The sequence below is a fragment of the Notamacropus eugenii genome, chromosome 3 (genome assembly GCF_028372415.1).
Source record: "Notamacropus eugenii isolate mMacEug1 chromosome 3, mMacEug1.pri_v2, whole genome shotgun sequence".
Classification (NCBI taxonomy): Eukaryota; Metazoa; Chordata; class Mammalia; order Diprotodontia; family Macropodidae; genus Notamacropus; species Notamacropus eugenii.
Genome location: NC_092874.1, coordinates 346,379,516 through 346,396,195, shown reverse-complemented (window position 1 = coordinate 346,396,195; position 16,680 = coordinate 346,379,516). Strand labels below are relative to the sequence as shown.

The following is a 16,680-nucleotide window of genomic DNA, read 5'->3' as shown; positions in this document are numbered from 1 at the left end:
TTTACAAAATTAATGTCAACAAACTTTTTTTTTCCATCAATGCTATTGGAGTCATTATACTTGGACCCTAACAACACAAATCCTGAGGTACTCAAAGAGTAGGTAACAGTAAATTTAACAAAAATAGGGAAAACATGGATTGAACAAATTGAAGATTGATGCTGGGGCAATTTGATCCAGTGGATATTGAAGGACCTCATAGAAAAGGAAACTGTATATAACTGAAGGATGAAACCATACTAAAGGTGAAAAAACAATGCTTAGCCTTTGTTATTATCTCCAGAAAAAGTGACTCAGAAAATACAGTGACTAATGCTGCATCTACCATCTATAAACAAAGTTTATGAGGGTTATCTAGACAATCGTTGACAAGTAGATTTTTGCAACTAATATTTAACAGTGGACCACATCTTTACCACCTCACAATTGATTAAAAGGTGTAAAGAACATAAGATTATGATTAGAATGCTAGCATTGGACTTCTGGGTAATGTGAGAGACAAGATGGAGAGCTAGACATTTTCTCTGATCCCCATGATTTCTCAGACCTCTCCAAACAGAAATTATGCACCAAAGATAAAGCAACTTCAGCTGTCTCAATGATCTAGGACACCTGTGTGTTCGTCCTTAGTTGCCAAAGAAGACCATGTCATCAGAGAGATAATGACATGACTTGCACTCGACTTTGTTTTGAGTGAGGGAGGGCTGTGCAGGTCACCAGTCTCACTTCTCCTCCAGAGTCATCTGAATCCATTCATCAGGATGACTGGAGATGACCCAGGATGAGGCAATTGGGGTTAAGTGACTTGCCCAAGGTCATGCAGCTAGTGAGTGTCAAATGTCTGAGGTGAGATTTGAACTCAGGTCTTCCTGACTCCTGCACTGGTGCTCTATTCACTGCACCACCTAGCTGCCCCTTAAGACACCTAAACTCCAAAAGAAAATAAAACCAAACAAACAACACCCCTCCCCAGCAACTGACCCTGTCCTTGATCTTATTCAGTACCCCCCCACACCTACCAGCAGCAAAGTTACACTTGCAGACACAAGGACATAATACAAGTTTACAAGAAACCCCACTCTTATACCCCAGTTCCACATCCCTTCTTCCCTTTCCAGAACTATGGTTACTTGGGCTTCAGGAAGCAGAAATATGTTTGAGCCATGACAACTAGCTTGGCCATAGCCTTTCAGGAATAAAAGTCTGGCAAGGGTTGCAACCCTGTAGCACCAAAGCTACAAAGAAGTGAAACGGTGCTGCAAAACTCTAAATGGCAAGTGCTATGCCAGACAACTAAGAAACAGAAAGAGTGTGATAGGACATTGTGAGGGAGGAAGCTGTGTAGGATTGTACCAAGAAAACCATCCAGCTGGGACTAGTTCTTACTACCCAAAAGTCAATTAGGATCGAGATCTCAGCTGGTAAATTGTGAATAGCCTGATATGGAAGGAGACTGAGATGCTTTGAGATCCAACCCCCTTGAAACTATAATCAAAGGTGAAGAAGTGAGAAAACGAGTAATAGAGGAAAATGGTAAGGGGAGGAGAGAGGAAAACAAAAATTACTAGAGATTTTAGGAAGAAGAAAACTCAAAGACCGTAAATATAAATAGATTATAAAAATTGTAAAAATAATAACAACAGAAGTAAATATGGTCTCCAGATCTAGTAAATCACAGGTCCAGGCATCTATGAATAACTTCTGAAAAACAAAGGAAAGTGATCCAATATTTGATGAGACAGAGGACTTTGTAGAATTTGAGGAAAACATGGAACCACAACACATTTTCCTAAAATTTAAATAGAAATGAGAACACAGAGTAGAATTTGTGGCCTACATGGCAAAAATCATGGGCAAGAATAGAAAAATTTGCATCTGCAATGGCAAACCTCACCAAAACAAGCAAACAACAACAAAAAAGAAAGAACAACAAATCGGGAGTGCAAATAAACAGAAGTGAGAGGAAATTTAGAAAAAGAGTAGCAAAAAAAATTAAAAGAAAATATGATCACTATGGAGGCAATCTACACTGGTCGTAGAGGTAATATGTGTAAAGATAACCTAAAGCTTATAAATCTCCCAGAGGAAGATGACAGGACTAAAAACCTTAACACAATAATGAAGAAAATAAAAGAAGTGCTAGAACTTTTGAATGTGGAAAGTTAAACTCCAAATGAAAGAATTCACATATGACCTTCAAGAAAAAAAAAGACTGCAAACTCCATGGAAAACAGTGGTTAAATTTAACAATTCTATTGGAGGGGAGGAAGCAAGTTTTTCAAGTGGTCAAGAGAAAGACCTTCAAAAAAAAAAAAAAAGGAAAAGGCATTCAATTAATGCAAGATTATTCTGAACCACTAGAAAATATAAAGAAATATTGGAATGATGTGTTCCAAGAAAGTAATAGAGGTCAGGATGCAGACAAGGTTTGCAAATATGAGCTTAACCATGCAGGAGAACAGTTGACATTCAATAATAAAGAAGAGTTTGGGAAGAAAATCTTAGAAAGAAAACTAGAAATATAGATATTATTTGTTTCTTGAATACCCCAAACAACAGCAGTTTAAGAAGAATGAATAAATGCAGTTGGCAAGGACAGCAACAGTGACAACAGAAAGACCAATAAGAGATTTCTTTCTACATGTACACAAAGAGACAGAGATAAGGGTATAAATCCGGCAAAGCTAACAATGAAGAGGTGGATGGGGAAATTATAGACAAAACCTGGTGATACCTCATCTATAAATCAGTGCTATTTTTTTGTGGGACTACATTACAATATGAAAGCGTAAATGAAAGGGAGAGGGGAGTAAAGGGAGGGAAGTATGTGATGTACTGGGGTCAAATCAAGGGTTAGCAATGAAGGAAGGTGGTCTCTATGATCTCAGAAAGAGACTTCATACTTGAAGAAAGCCAAAATGACATTGCAATGCTGGTGTCAAAGTAGAGTGTATCTGATTGTGGCTGGTCAGACAAATACAAGCTCAGAAAGTTATACCACGGGTCAGACACAAATAGTCCCTATGAACATTCAGGATGATCGTGTCTCTGAATTTGTGCATCTCACATTTCTTTAGAGCTACTGCAGTTCTGCTTTTCTCATAGAGAAAAGCACCTTCTTTGATGCAAGAATACCATGCTGGACAGTCCTGTGCCAATATTTCACAAACAATACCAAAGTTCTTCAGAGAGAACTTAAAAGTGTCTTTATATTACTTCTGACCACCATGTGAGTGCCTGCTTTGTGTGAGTTCTCCATAAAAGAGTCTTTTAGGCAAACATATTTTTAGCATTTGACAAAATGGCCAGCCTATCAGAGTTGCCCTGTCTGAAGTATAGTTTGAATATTTAGCAGTTCAGCTCTAGAAAGAACTTCAGTATCCAGTACCCTGTCTTGCTAGGCAATCTTCAGAATTTTCCTAAGATAATTCAAAAAGAAGTTCAATTTTCTTGCATGGCACTGGAAGACTTTCCAGGTTTCACAGGCATACAACAATAAGGTCAAGCATAATTTCTCCCTAAACCTTCACTCTGGTAGGTAGCTTAATATCTCTTCTCCCCCACATGTTCTTTTAGAGCCTCTCAAATGCTGAGCTAACTCTGGCAATGCTTATGTCAAACTCATTAACTATGTGTGCATCCCTGGAAAGTATACTGTTGAGGTAAGTGAACTTATTCATAGCATTGAAAATTTCTTCACTTGTTGGAACTGATGGTTCCACATATGGATAGTGTGATGCTGGCTGATTGAGAACCTCTGTTTTCTTGGGGTTGTCAGGCCAAAATTAGCACAAGTGACAAAGAATTGATCCGTACTCTATTGCATCACAGTCTCAGAGAGGTTGCATTGAATGTTCAGTCATCTGTGAACAAAATGTCATGTAGCAGCTCTTCCTTTGCTTTAGTCTTGGCTTCTAGCCTTTTCAGGTGAAATAATTTGCCATCAGTGCAGTAGCTGACCTTGATGTCGTTTTTGTCCTCATTGAAAGTATCTGACAGCATCACTGAAAACATCATGCTAAAAAGTGTAGGGGAAAGCATAGAGCCCTGCTTCACTCCATGGGTGACTAGGAAAGTGTGAGAGCATTGTCCATTTTCCAGAACCCATGTAAGTAAGCCATGATGAAACTGGCATACAATACTGATGGATTTCTTTGGGCAACCAAATTTTGCCAAGATTTTCTGTAAACCCTCATGACAGACAGAATCAAAGGTCTTGGTCAGATTGATGGTATACAGATCTCTTTTGTGTTCCTCACATTTTTCCTGGAATTGTTGGGCAGCAAACATTATGTAAACCATTCCTCAACCCTTTCTGAAGCCACACTGGCTCTCAGGTAGATGACCATCTTCCACAGATTAAGGAGGATTCTGGCAATAATCTTGCTGTCAGTGACTAAGAGAGAAACACTTCATCTCCCACCCCATGATAATAACGGGATAACCTATTTCTTTTTCCTCTATAGAGATGGACAATAATTTTGATTACAATAAATTGCAAAGTTTTTGCCCAAACAAACCCAATGCAACCAAGATTAGGAGGGAAACAGAAAACTGGGAAAGGACTTTTGCAACTAGTGTCTGTGATAAAGATCTCATTTCTAAAATATATAGGAAACTGAGTCAAATGTCCAAGAATACAAGTCATTTCCCAACTGATAAATGGTCAAAGGAAATGAAAAGGCAGTTTTCAGAGGAAGAAATTAAAGCTATCTATAGTCATATGAAAAAATGCTCTAAATCACTATTGATTAGAGAGATGCAAATCAAAATAACTCTGAGGTACTACATCACACCTATCAGATTAGCTAACGTGACAAAACAGGAAAATGATAAATGTTGGAGAAGATGTGGGAGAGTTAGAACACTAATTCATTGTTGGTGGATTGTGAGCTGATCCAACAATTCTGAAAAGCAATTTGGAACTACACCCAAAGGGCTACAAAAATATGCATACCCTTTGACCCAGCAATGTTAGTTCTAGGACTGCATCCCCAAGAGATCATAAAAATGGGAAAGGGTCCCACATATGCAAAACTGTTTATAGCAGCTCTCTTTGTGGTGACCAAAAACTGGAAATCAAGGGGATGCCCATCAATTGGGCAATGACTGAACAAGTTGTGGTATGTGAATGTAATGGAATACTATTGTGCTCTGAGAAATGATGAAAGGAAGACTTCAGAGAGGTCTAGAAAGACTTACATGAACTGTGTGGAATGAAAGGAGCAGAACCTACTTGTTGCTGTGTACACAACAACAACCACAGTGTGCAAGGAATTTTTCTAGTAGACTTGGTCCTTCATAGCAATGCAAGGAACTAAAAAATTCCCAATGAACTTTTGAAGCAAAATGCCTCCCACAACCAAAGAAAGAACTATGGAACTGCATCACAGAATGAAGCAGACCATTTTCTTTTGTGTTATGTTTTATTTTGTTTTATGGTTTCTCTGATTCATTTTAATTCTTCTATCCAACATGACTATGGTGAAATTGTATTTAATAGAAATGTGTGTGTAGAATCTACATAAGATTGCAAGCTGTCTCAGAGAGGGATTGGGAAGGGAGGGGAGAAGGAAGGGGAAGAAGGGGAAAAAATCTAAGATATAAGGAAGTGATTATAGAACACTGAAAACCAATAAAATAATTATTTGATCTCCTAGGGAATAACCTCCTCTCGCCATATAACCTGGAAGATTTCAGTTAACTTTGTATGTTTAGTGGATCCCCTGCATTGTAGATCTTTGCTGTAATGAAATCAACACCAGACATTTTGTCACACAAGAGGAATCTAATGGGATTCAAAACCACTTCTTCAGTTGGAAGTTTAGATAGAGAGGAACTGACTTCAACCTAAAGGATACAGTCACTGGCTATAGAATTGGTTGATGACAATCTGTTGAAAATACTATAGAAGTGTTCAGTTCATCTCTCCAGGATCATGTGCTTATCATTGATCAGTGTGAGTCCATCAGAACTGAGTAGTTGAGATGAACTAAAGTTCTTTGATCCATAAATAGCCTTCAAGGCTTTGTGGAAGTGCTTTGTGTTGTTACTATCAGCCTAAAACTAAATCTCAACCACCCTTTTACAGAGCCAATAATCCTTCATCTATCTAAACTTCAATTGCACTTTACTTTTGATGGAGTTAAATGCTGCCTTCTTAGAGATGGATGAACTATCCTACTGGTAGACACTGTGGAGTTCTTGTTTTTCATTTAGTAGCTTCTGAATTACCCCATCATTTTCAACTCTGACGTTTGCAAGTTTTCTGGTCCGAGGAAGAAATTAAAGCTATCTATAGTCATATGAAAAAATGTTCTAAATCACTATTGATTAGAGAGATGCAAATCAATGAGTAAATGTGATGCTTGTGATGCTATAAACCAAATCCCTGAAAGCTACCAACTCCTTTTCCACTCCACTGTTGCCAACCATGTATTGGCTCAGCTTTCCTTCCAAGTTAGAAATAAAATGTTTATATTGGGAGAAGTTCTCTAATCTGTTACATCGAGTCTTCTTGCCTTGGAGCTGCTGCTCTCCTTGAATGTGAATGTTGAGCTTGGAGAGAATGAGTCTATGATTGATCCAGCACTCTGTGTCTCACATTACCTTTGCCACTCTCACATCCTGTTGATAGCTTCTCCTTAGTCTATTAAATGACAATGTTTGTGCAAGGGAGCATCTATAAAGTTTTATTGCTTTTAGGTAAACAGAAGACAACGTGGGTGGTGAGGTCATGAGCTGCACAAGTAAGTCATCAGTATTAAGGAACCACTGCTGTTGCTGTTTCTGACTTCCATTCCTCCCATGGAGTCCCTGCCACATCTGATAATCTGTGCTCACTCTGTTGTTAAAGTCACCCAGAATTATAAGCTTGTCCTCTTTTGGCACACTGATAATGAGAGTCTCTATATTTTCATAAAATTTTCTGTAACCTCACCAGGATTCATCATAGTGGTATTGCACTTTCCTGTAACTGGTAATGGCACCGTCACAAGCCTGTCATTCACTCTTTTTGGTAGGCCTACAAATTTGTTGACAACCAGATTAGATTTACTTGAGAAACTTATGCTAGCTTTAGAGCACTCCTCATCACGGTGGCCATTTCAGAAAAATATGTGTCCGGCTCTGACTTTTGGTAATCTGGCAGTCATTTGCCAGCCTTGTTTCACTAAGGGATGCTGTTTGCATGTGATATCTTCTGAGTTCTCTCCCAACTAGAGTTGTTCATCTTTCAGGACTACCAGATTTCATGTTTTCCATAAGTGTACACACATTACATGCACCAAAGGTGAGTGGAATCATCTTAGTAAAACTTTTTGTATTTGAACCACAAGGATAGGATCCCCATCTGCCATGGCAAACAGGCCTAAGTTAGGTAAAGTCACCAGTTTTTGTGGCACATTTTCTATCCCCTTCCTCATGCCAGGAGTTAAGCTGTGCAATCCTTATAAAGGATGTTCAGATACCCAGGGGGCTGCTGAAGCCCACTACTCCAGTTCAGTGAGAAGATCACCCTATGCCTGGGTCACATGTGTGCAGGATTGCGACTATAGCTCCAGAGTATCTGTACCTGCTATTTTTTCACTAGCTCATCACCATAGGACTTCAAGGTAAGGTAAAATAACAACATAGTAAAACAATAAAAGAGTAAATTGTTAAATAGTAAAATGATAAAATAACTTAAAAAAACAATTTTAGAGACAGAGAAAAATATAAACTTAACTCTTATAACTTTTAGTGTGATTAGATTAAACAATCCAACAAAGTGAAAAAGAGTGAGAAATTGGATGAAAAAACAAAATTCTATAATCCGTTGTTCACAAGAAACACCTTTGAAAAATAAAGACTTACACAACATAAACCTGAGGGGATGAGGAAAAAATTTACTATGCATCAAGTGAATCTAAAAAAGCAGAAGTTGCCATCATTCTATTTGATAAAACAGAAACAAACATTCAAAAATTTAAAAGGGATAAACAAGGTATCTATACTGTGCTGAAAGAAACCACAGACAACAAAATAAATTAAGTAATAAACTTATATTCCCTCAATGCTTTAGTGTCCAAATTTATAAAGGAAACATTATCTGAGCTTTGAGATGACATAGACATTAACAATACTGACAAGAGAGTTCGGTGTCCTCTCAGTTTTGGCCAAGTCTAATAGAAAAGTTTTTTAAAGGTTAAATGTGGAGCTGAACAATTGCTGGAAAGATTAGAGTTAAAAAACATGGTTTTCTACTTCTAGTGAACACCAAATGGTGTACGACATCAGTGCTGCAGGAAGTGTGGGAGGCTCTGGAAGTCTAGAGTCAGAGAGGCTGGTGTGGCTTCCATAGAGCCTTCAGGAGTGGGGGCTGAGGTTGAGGTCAGGGCCATGGTCAGGGCTGTGGGTGTGGGGCTTGGGGAAGGCCAAAGACAAGGAGTGGATTCCAATCACTAAGCCGGACCAACTAGTCAAAGACATGAAGATCAAGTCTTTGGAAGAGATCTATCTTTTCTCCCTTCCTATTAAGGATTCTGAGATCATAGATTTCTTCCTGGGATCTTCATTGAAAGATGAAGTTCTGAAGATTATGACTGTTCAGAAAGAAACTTGAGCTGGACAAGTGACCAGGTTCAAGGTGTTTGTGGCCATTGGTGACTACAGTGGCCATGTTGGTCTGGATGTCAAATGCTCCAAGGAAGTGGCCACACTATTCATGGTGCTATCATTCTGGCCAAGCTGGCCATAGTTCCTGTGAGATGTGGCTACTAGAGGAACAAGATTGGCAAGCCTCACACAACTAGATTTATTCATCTTTCAGGACTACTGGACCTGATCACTGGATGATGTGGATCAGTTCTGGTGTGCCTGATTCCTGCCCCTAGAGGTAGTGGCATTGTCTCAGCTCCTGTGCCTAAGAAGCTCCTGATAATGGCTGGAGTTGATGACTGCTACACTTTTGTAAGAGGCTATACTCTGGGCAATTTTGCTAAAGCTACCTTTGATGCCATCTTGAAAACACACAGCTATCTAACCCCAGACCTGTGGAAGGAGACTGTTCACTAAGTCTTCCTATCAGGAATTCACTGACCATCTTATGAAGACTCACACTTGCATATCTGTCCAGAGGACCCAGGCAGCTGCTGTGGCAACCACATAGATGTTTTTTATAAACAAGTAAATTCAACCATGCCTGCTAAAAAAAAAAAAAAGTTTGGTGTCCTCTAAGTAGGACAGCAAAAAAAAAAAAAAATGTACATATTTCTCAGCACCCCATGTAGCCTCTACAAAAACTGGTAATGTATTAAAGCTCAAAGACAGTGTAAACCAATGTAAAAAGGCAGAAATAGTTAATGCATCATTTACAAACCATAATACAATAAATGTAAAGATCAATTCAGGTACGACAAACAAAAAATATAGCCCCAAATGGAGACTTAACGATAAAATCTTAAAATGCGTCAAAGAAAAAATAATAGAAACAATATGTAATTATATAAAATAATGATAAAACCACATGCCAAAATTTCTAAGATCTATCTAAAGCAATTCTGAGAAGAAAATCATATCCTTAGAAGGATTCATTAACAAAATACAAAAGGAAAAGATTAATGAACGAAAGACGCATTTTCAAAATGGGAAAATCAACAAATAAATTGAAAATAAACACAAAAGAAGAGATCTTAAAAATTAGAAGGAAAACAGATAAGTTGGAAACAAAAAATGCCACAGAAATAATAAATAAAACTAAAGGCTTATTTTTGAAAAAGAATCATAAAATTGATAAACTCTTAGGTAATCTGTTTAAAAAAGAAGAGAGCAGAAAATTAAATAAATGAAACAGCAAACGAACAACTTTTTTCCAAAACTGGAAGAAATAAAATAACCAGCACATACACTAACAAAACTGAGAACACACACACAAAAAAAAAATAGAAAAATACCTTTAAAATAATAAAACACCCAAACCATCAGAAAAGATCAAGCAAGATTTAAACCAGGGATGCAAGGATATTTCAACATGAGAAAAACAATCAACATAGTTAATTGTATTAGAAACCAAAGCATCTAAAATGATATATTCACTTTAAAAGGCATTGAAAAAAGTCTTTGACAAAAAATAAAGATTCAGTGAAGCATAAAACAAGTTGATGTATGCTAGACAAAGATATTTGCCACTGTGATGGAGGAGATCTAGCGCAAAGTGCAGGTCAAAGAGGAATTCCCATCACTAGTGAGTTGAGTTGCTCCAGAAACTTCTGTTTGAATATTTGAGCATGCAAAAATTAATTAAATTGCTATTACTCTAAATGTAAGATTCTTATTCAATGTTCTGCAAATTGAAATGTTACTGAAGGAAATGAAGCCATACTGATATTGACATCCATCTTTATATCTATAAGAAAATTGAAACTACATGAAACACCACTTCCAGGTTCTCCTCAGAGAGGAAAGTAAAGAATTAGCAGACTGGGTTTTATCATGTGCCCAATGACAAAAAGAAACATAATTTCATGGGACGTTTGGTTAGTTCTTATTACTGTGCTCAAGATAAACATAAGCAAAAAGACAAACATGAACATAACTGTAGCCTATGTTCCAACATCAGTGCAGAAAATGAATAGAGAAATTCTACAAAGGACACAATTATATTTTCCAAAATAAACTAGCATATGCTTTAAATCCTGATGAACTCAACACAAATGTAAGCATGGGGAGGATGACAAAACATGTTGAGAAATATATGGTTCAGAATTTAAAAAAATTAAAGACACAAAAGACTTAAAAAGCACAAAGAAGCTTCATACTTCTTTATCAAGATAATTTTCCTCAAGAAGACAACCAGAAAATATTGGAAGTACCAAAATTAACATAAAATAAACTATATCTTAACAGGAACCAACTGGTTGCCAATCAGATTCATTAGAACAAAGTATATCAGAAGAAAGATTAAAACAAGAAAATACTGTGCACAATTATCATTCATACCTGACCTAGTCAAATAAAATTTTGGTGGCAGAAAATTAGAAGCAGATAAAAGAAGAAACTGACATAAAATTTTACTTTTTTCCATAGATGTATAATCTATATAATCACTACAAGCTAACTTAAAAGAGTCCAGAAACTATGTCATTGAAAAAATATTTGATTTCTTTATTAGGCAGAGACATATAACAACCAAGGGCAAAATCAGTTTATAAGTTTCTTTTTAAAATGTTATGAAAAGGAATGGTTAAAAATTTTATGTAAACAATATCACTTAGCAAATAGTGAAGAGAGAAAAAAAATAAGTGTGCAAAATACTTGACACAAGATCCAGCTAATTCAGATGACCCCCAAAGCATTTATATATAAAACTGAAAGGAAGCAAGTAACTGGTTGGAAAAATCTATGAAAATTTCCATATTGAATGATTTCCATCATCAATGATAATGGGACAGAATTTAAAAGTTGAGACTCCCTTAATTCCAGGGCTCTCTCCAGTATACCCTGTTTATATCTTGATTATACATAGTTGTTTGCATATTGCCTCCTCCATCAGAATGTGACCACATTGAGAACAGGGACTATTTTTTCCCTTTCAGCCATGTAGTACCTGGCATATAGTAGGCAATTAATAAATGGTTGTTGATGACCTTGCAAAGCCATCTCCATACTAAAAAGGAATTTCTGATATAATATACCACACAAGAGCTCATACAACCTCTGCTTAAATCCCTTCAAAAAGGGGGGAATTCCATACTTCTCAAAGCAGTCCATTTCACTTAGACAGTTTTTGCCAACATCAACGCTAAATTTTCCTCTTTACAACTATATATTGTTCCTGATTTGATTCTCTGGGACCAAATAAAACAATGACAGCCTTTCAAATATTTGAAGACAATTATTATGTCTTCCCTCAGTCTTACAGGCTAAACATGCCCAGTTGCTTCAATTGGTTCTTAAATGTTATGGATTCAAGGTTTTTCCCCAACTGGTTGCCGTCCTCTAGGCACCCTGCAGCTTATCAATATCCTTCTTAAATGATGTTGTCCAGACTGAACAGCAGATGAAGTCTGGTGAGGGCAGAGTATAGTGGGGTCTATCTCCAAATTATTTCTGGAAGTTATACTTCTTTCATTGCAATCCTATCCACCCCAAACAAGTCTATCCTTTCTTTGACCCCCCTCTTTTTTACCCCATATAGCTTAAATTTCACTCCTTTTTTAATCCTTAGCTTCCCTAGAGAGCCTCAATGCATCCTGAGCTTTAGCGATTCTGACACTATTTTTACAGGATTATGCCACATTCATGTCCATCTTCTATTTCCTGGACTTGCTTCCATCTTTTGTACATATATCTTTAGACAAATGCCTATTTTCATCCTCATTGGAATTGTTTCCCATTCTATCTTCAGAATTTCATTCCTTTTGGGCTGATTTTTCCATGAAGTAATTTCATCCATGGGATCCTACTTAGCTCTTGTCTGAAACCTTTGAAATTCACTTTTCCTAAAATGTAGGTTGTATGTCAGATTATGCTCAGATTTCCTCTCCTTAGTCACAAACTCTATACAATGGAGTGGTCATTCTGTGCCTCCTCCACTCCTCAGCCAACTGTGCCATCATTTCCAATCTGGCAGTCAGCTCCCTGTTGGTGAGAACTGGATCCAGAATAGAATTTCCCTTTGTTGATCACACTACCTTCTAAAAGAGGAAATTATCACCCAGAGGAGCCAAGAAGTTGTTGGATGCTCTTTTTGTCAGAAAGAAAGCTCTAGCAGATGTCTGGATAATTGAAGTTGGCTATTATTATAATTTCATGGTTTATATCAAGTTAACTGTTTCTCAGCCTCCTCATCTATTTCTTCTTTCTGTCTAGGTGTATAGTCTTGTTTGTAATATATTCCAAGATAAGATCACTTTTTTCCCTTCTTTGACCTTCACCTACATGTTTTCAGTCATGGTTCTCTGCTCTGGCTCCTGGATTTCTTCAGACATACACCTTCTTAATATACAGTGTTATCAAACTGCTCCCTCCTTATTTTAAACCTATTCTGTTCTATTTTGTTTTTACCTAAGTTATACCTACACAAAGCCATAGCCCAGGCTTTCACTTCACTGTCTCAGCAATACTTATGAGGTCAAATTTGTCCTTTTGCATTCAAATCCCATTTTGCTTTTTGCTCTAAATTGAGGTATTTTTGTATAGGCATTTAAAGGAATAAGGTTAATTGCCAGTTTCTTTTTTGAATTTTTTCTCCTTTTGGATTTTTTTCAGTTGTTATTCTTCCTTCTCTATGGCTATTCTCTATAGCCGGGGTTCCTGACCTTTTTGTGTGTCACATATCCCTTTGGCAGTCTGGCAAAGACTACGGACCCCTTCCCAAAATAATGATTTTAAATGAAATCCAATTTTTAGATAATTTTAAAAATTAAATGTTTTGAAAGAAAGATGTAATTTTTTTACATCCAAGTTAACATATCCCTTGAAATCTAGCTATGGACCTCAGGTTAAAAGTTCCTGCTGTATATAGTATCCAGCTTATAGGACATATGTAAGCAATCTTCTCCCTCTCACACTCTTTTTAGTTTAATGTCATTTTGATTAAATTTTCAAGATAACTGGAAAACATATATTTTATAAGCCTTTGTTAAGTGTTACATCTCTAACCAGAAATATGTCAATCCTATATTGTAAACCATGATCCAGAAATCCAAGTCCCATTTTCAGGTATTTCCTTCCTAGTTAAGCTGTTCACTTCCTTTAAATTCTTACACATTCCCTGCCTTTAACTTCTTCTATTCTTCATAATCAGATTTTTCAGTCATATTTCTTGAAATTATATGTGAGTATTCGTACCTTATCCTTAAGCACCTAATCAAAACTATAGACAATTTCATTCAAATTACTTTCTTTTGCCTCAGTAGCTCTACAGCTATAGCAACAGCCTCCTCTAGCTCCCCTTTCAGCCTTGTACCAGATTCCAATCCATTTTATCAATTTGTGCTACACACCTTTCTATCACCTTGGTTAATTCTATAATTAACCATCCTACCTTTTCTTACTTAGTTTTCCCTGTCTTGCCAACTACCTTATCCTAATCCTTCTAGAGTTTACCTCTTCAGCTTCTATCCTCTTTAACTCTTTTTACCCTCCTTAAATTGTCTTTGACCCTGTTTCTTTCACAGTCTAGAAGCAGAATCTGGATTAGTATCTGGTCCTAGAGAACATTCTTCAAATTGTCCTCAAAATCTCTCAAAATTTGTCAATTTCTCCCCCAAAATTCAACTTCTGATATATTTCATTAGTCCAAACTCCTCCAAGTTAACTACATGATTTTTTTCTTATTATTATTTAGCTGAAAATCTTCTCTTTTTCTGCTTTCTCATACAAAAGCCAGAAGTAGAAAAAGTAGAGGAGAATAAAGTCTGACAACTTAACATGCATCTTAGGGTTTGAGGGAAATAAGTTTCAAAGAATCCAGAGTAAAGATAGGTAGGATCAAAATTCTTATAGTACAAGTCAGGTCAGAAGGACAATTCTCAAAAATTAAATTTTGGAGACACCAAAGGAAAGAATTTCATTAAAAAAGAGATTAATGAGTCTGTGCAGGGAACTCACCAAAACCAATTTAGATTTTTTTTTTAAAGAAATACTCAGAAGACAAACCCAAGGACAGGCGACAGAGTGTGAATGAGGGTGGCACAGTTCTACAAAAGTTGTGTTAGAAATGGGACAATAATGAGATAAGATGAAAGGAGCTAAGGATAAGAAAAAAATTTTGTTGCTTTGGGGGGAGGTTTTGGCTATAATGAAGAAACGAGGAGGATCTAAGAAGGATCGGATCACGACTTGGAGTAATTGTGATGATGATAACTGACAATAAAAAAAGCAAATTCTCTGTTGATTTTTTTTGCCTCTATTTGTTCTGCCAAGAAAAAAATACAACTGTTGTGCTGGAAATAACAAAATAAAAATGACTGAGGAACTGATATCCAAGATAAATGAGGAGATAGTAAAAGATCATATGTAGGTCATTTTTAGATGTTAGCTAGTATTATCATTATTACATTTTGTTCTTAATATGATCCAGTCACCTGGCACAGATCAACTCCATCCTTGTGTACTAAAAGAACAGGAGGATGTGATTGCTGAGTCATTCTCAGATACCTTAAAACATGTGGAGAATGGCAGCTGGAGCCAGCTTGTATCATCTTGTAAGAACTCATTGTTAAATTTTCAGTGTAATTATTGATAACTGGGAAATTGACAAATACTATAAATCAGGACTTGATTTGTTATTTTTGTTGATTTCTAGACTTGAAAAAATAATGTAGAAAATGTTAATAATGCAGATTAAACTGAAAAGTGTATTGTGCATACACTTTGGGGCAGGACCGAGATCCAGTTGTTAGACATTTACCAGAATACTTCTGAGAAAGGAAGAAGTATTGCAGACTTATAGAAAGACAAATGTACAGATTTGCCCATAAAAGGAAAAGAACAGTCTTCAAATTGTAAGCTCATTTGTTTTCATCCTGGAAAAATTATAGAATGAATCATTAAAGAGATTGGCTATCAAATAATTAGAAAAAGAAGTGTTTGTTACAAAGAGCCAGCAAAACAGCTTCATCAGGAACAAGCTATGCCAGATTAACCATCTTTCTTTTTTTTTTTTTGAGAAAGTTACAAAAGTGGTGGCTCAGGGAATGTTATGGGTGTCTTTTATCTATATTTTAGCCAAGGATTTGGTATTCTTGTCAAGAAGACAGAAAAATATGGCCTAGATGATAAATATACAATTAGATAAAGTAATTAGACTCCACAAGTTGTCATGAATGATTCCATGCTAGTTTGGCAGATACTATGGGGATCTATGTTTGGCCCATTCCATTTAATATTTTTGTCAATGACCTGCAAAAGGCATAGATGGTACACTTATCAAATCTGCACATGATACAAGGCTGAAAGGAAAAGCTAATGAAATTATACAGTCAAAAATAAAAAAAAAAAGCTCTTAGCAGACTAGCATACTGGACTATTTAATAAGATAAAATTGATAGGAATATATGCAAGTCTTATGCTTAAAAAATCCATTTTTCAAGGGTAGGGGAATCATGTTTGGATAGCAGTCAGTCTGTTAGAGGACTGCAAGCTCGATAAGAATCAGTCTCGTGATATGGCAGCTCTCTAAGATAATGCAGCCACATACTACACAGAAAGAGGGGGAGCAAGGAGTTCCACTGTACTTTGCCCAGGCAAAGCTTCATCTCTAGTATTGTAGACAGAAGCACAGTTTTAGCATAACACTATTACCATAGAAGCATCCTAGATGAAAAAAAGAAAACAGAAAAAAGTGCCTCGAGTCCTCTAAGGAGTAGCTGAAAGACCTAGGGATGTTTAGCCTAGAGGAGTCTAGGGGTAGGATGGGATATGGCAGCCATCTACAAGTATATCAAGGGCTACTATGTGGAAGAGGGACCAGGAACAATGGGTGAAAATTGCAAAGAAATAAATTGCTAATTTCACTTTCTTTGCATCTCCATGCTTAGTATACTAGCTGACCAATAGTAAGCACTTAATAAATGATTGCGGATTGTTAAGATCCCCCTCACTGGAAGTCTTCAAGGGGCAAGGTGACCCCATGTCAGGTCATCAGGCTTTTGGTTAACTAGACTGGATGCTCACTGAGGTCCCTTTTACAGCTTT

General features: G+C 36.7%; 1 pseudogene; it reads left to right on the top strand.

The window, feature by feature from the left end:
• Window positions 1–8,452: 8,452 nt before the first annotated feature.
• Window positions 8,453–9,231, top strand: LOC140531629 (small ribosomal subunit protein uS5 pseudogene; annotated as a pseudogene).
• Window positions 9,232–16,680: the final 7,449 nt, after the last annotated feature.